The sequence below is a fragment of the Euprymna scolopes genome, chromosome 28, assembly GCF_053919585.1.
Source record: "Euprymna scolopes isolate OS-2025 chromosome 28, ASM5391958v1, whole genome shotgun sequence".
Taxonomy (NCBI): Eukaryota; Metazoa; Mollusca; class Cephalopoda; order Sepiida; family Sepiolidae; genus Euprymna; species Euprymna scolopes.
In genome coordinates, this window is record NC_136509.1 from 80,835,434 (window position 1) to 80,838,755 (window position 3,322).

The 3,322-nt window shown below is 36.4% G+C and overlaps 1 pseudogene; it reads left to right on the forward strand.

The window, feature by feature from the left end:
• The first annotated feature begins 715 nt into the window (after positions 1 to 715).
• LOC145249904 (U2 spliceosomal RNA) lies at positions 716 to 876 on the forward strand (annotated as a pseudogene).
• The last annotated feature ends 2,446 nt before the right edge of the window (positions 877 to 3,322 follow it).

Below are 3,322 nucleotides of genomic sequence, written 5' to 3' on the forward strand. Positions count from 1 at the left end.
TTAATAGATATTCTTCTTAGCTTTTTAAGCTTTTCCTTGCCTTTTGGCCAAGATCAAAGTATAGTATCTGTTCCGGCAGATACTGCAAGCAAAGACCATATGTGGGAGCGACCCCACATATAAGACCTTGGTCAATGTAGGGGCAACCCTTCATACCAATTGTCATTATCCAGCTCCCCTACTCCCCGGGGAGTTTGTCCCCATTTCCCCTTCACTCCTCACATTAAATTTCGGCCTTGTGCCTAATTTGCTCGGTGGGGGAGCAAATAAATACAGCTTTTCTTGGCCTTCGGGCCGGGATCAAAGTGTAGTATCTGTTCCGGCAGATGCTGCACTTAAGATAATTTGTACCAGTCAATGGAGGGGAAACCCTCTATACTGGGACAATTATTATTTTTGGTAACCAGAGTGACCCCTTTTTGCCTACTTTTAGGGGAGCTGGTTTTTACCTCACATTAAAAACGGCCTTGTGCCTAATTTGCTCAATGGGGGAGCAAATAAACACCATCTGTTCCGGCAGATACTGCAAGCAAAGACCATATGTGGGGAAACCCCACGTATAAGACCTTGGTCAATGTAGGGGCAACCCTTCATACCAATTGTCACTATCCAGCCCCCCCTACTCTCCGGGGAGCTGGTCTCCATTTCCCCTTCACTCCACACATTAAAAAACGGCCTTGTGCCTAATTTGCTCGGTGGGGGAGCAAATAAATACAGCTTTTCTTGGCCTTTTGGCTAAGATCAAAGTATAGTATCTGTTCCGGCAAAGACCATGTGTGGGGACAAGATCAAAGTTTAGTATCTGTCTTACTACATGCTGTACTAATTGTGATATAAACTTTTCTGTATTAATTTAATGTAAAATGATCACCCACTTTACAATCAGTCAGTCTCAAAGCCATTCAAGTCATTCTCCAGCTCATTGAAGTTGTTTTTGAAGGATTCCAGTTATTTTTTAAGCATTTAAGTCATTCTTAAGGTCATTCAATTCATCCTTAAGTTCATGTGAACATAAATTGAGTGCATTTTTTCATATCTTTGAAACTACTTCTTTCTTGTAATTTTAAACATTAGTGGAAATTTTAAAGGATTTTTCGAGGGTGGAAAGAAAAATGTGTGGACACAAAGTGGGTGCTCATTTTACGTTAAATTAATATTAAAAAGTGATCCTCACTTTAAAAAACTAACATTTCTTCATATCTTGGAAACTTTTGCCATAATTTTAAACGTTATTTTCGTTTTCAGCGAGCCCGAAAACATATAAAGAATAGTAATTTTAAAGGAATTTTCGAGGGTGGAATAATTCTCTATATTTACAAAAAAGAAATATATTCTATTAAAAAAATGTTATTCAAAATCACTGGATTCGGCATTAAATAGCCTGAAAAGGGTTGATATGCCGTAAAACAAAGACAACCAACCAACCAACATAAGCATTTTTAACTCAATCCTGATGGTGTCCGTTGATTACTACCATTTATCTATTTTAGGTTTTCTTTTTCATATATACATATATATATATATATATATATATTTATCATTTCATATATACCTACTCTAAATCAGAAAATATGTATATATACATATATATTTTATAACTTACTACCTAGCTCTACCTACGTACTGAGCACTGTTGAAGTAAATACTTAAAGTTTACGCATAAATTTATACTTTCGTATATTAATTTATGCGATTAAATGAAGTAATCATGTATTACTTCAAATTGGTTATATATATTAGTGGAAATTTATATTTATATATATATATATATATATATATATATATATATATATATATATATATATATATATATAGTGTAAAATTTATATTTATATATATATATAGTATAAAATTTTGTTGATAATTCAAAGACTCACGTTTTCTTTTTTATAACCTTCGTTTATTTCCTGGATTTTTTCCATTACAGCTGTTTCATTAGTGGGTAGGCAATTTTATGATTTATGTGTCCATAAAAATCCTGTCCCCACCAACTACTTCAGATGTTTATCTATTAGATTTTTACAACAAAAGGTATATTTTTAACATGCTGAACATCGTATTCGGGTAAAAAGTTTTCGAAAGTCAGGCCTCCTCACTTTCTCCATCTTTATATATATATATATATATATATGCGGATGTACCTGACGTTGCCCGATTATAAACGTAAAATTCAATTTCTAAAATAAATGAAGTAAAAAAACGGAAAGAGACTGAGACATGTGCATGCGAGTAGGATGCATTTTTTTCTCAAGTAATTAAAAAATACTCGAGCTGAGATCTTATTTAAAACCTAAAGACAGTGAATTAAGTATGATAACCATTAAGCCATCTTGCTTCGATGTATATAAAGTGTTTCTAAACCTACTTTTTCTTAACATATTTAAGCTGTCACGTGAACGGTTCGCGCATGCACAGTCGTGAAACAGTAGACATATAAAAATACGATGACACCTATGTACCAATTTTTTTACGCTGACGCATCAGCAGCCCTTTCCCTGTCTAGATGAAACCCGATTAAGATGTTTCTCATGTGTCTGAATACCTTATAAACAAATTTCAAGGTTGTAGATCAAAAATTCGTTGAGTATATAGGTTGACAGTTTTCCTCACACACACTTACATTCTCACTTACATCAGGTGGAACGATAAAATTGTCGCCCTAAAGAAAGTTAACTTGATTATGTAGTAGAGCTGACATCTATTTAATATAGCTGCCTTTAGTCTCAATCAACGCCTCGATACGATTCCGGAACTGAGTGTACGCATTTTCCACTAGCGCCAGCGGGAGCTCGGCGAATACTCGGCGGATGGCAGCAATCAGGTTGGCTTCGATGTTGGTGATGTTCTCTACGTATGACCAAACAAAGGTTCAGGTCGGGGGAGAAGAGGAAGCAGCGAGAGAAGGGTAAAAATTCGTAGTACTTCTTCTGAAGCCAAGCCTGGGTCTCTTTGAACTAGTGGGCCGATGCTGAGTCCTACTGATAGACCGAAGGTCTGCTAGATTGCACCAGGGGCTCATCACACTCTTCACCACATCCGGGTAAATTTTGGTGTTCACTTTTAAACCCACTTGAAAAGGTGAAGTGGCATAATATGGCCCTCCTCGAAACCACATTAAAGACCATAACCGTTACCGGAAACTTTGCGTTATCACCCTGGGCACGTATCTGTTATTCTTGGAAATCTAGTGACACATTTTGAAGGTGTTGGCTATGGTCTTGTTGTTATAACTTAGATCATGAGCTGTACAGCGGCGCATCTCCAAATCTCGCTCGTTGAACATTGTGTCACTTTCAGACATGATAGAAGGCTCCTATCGCTC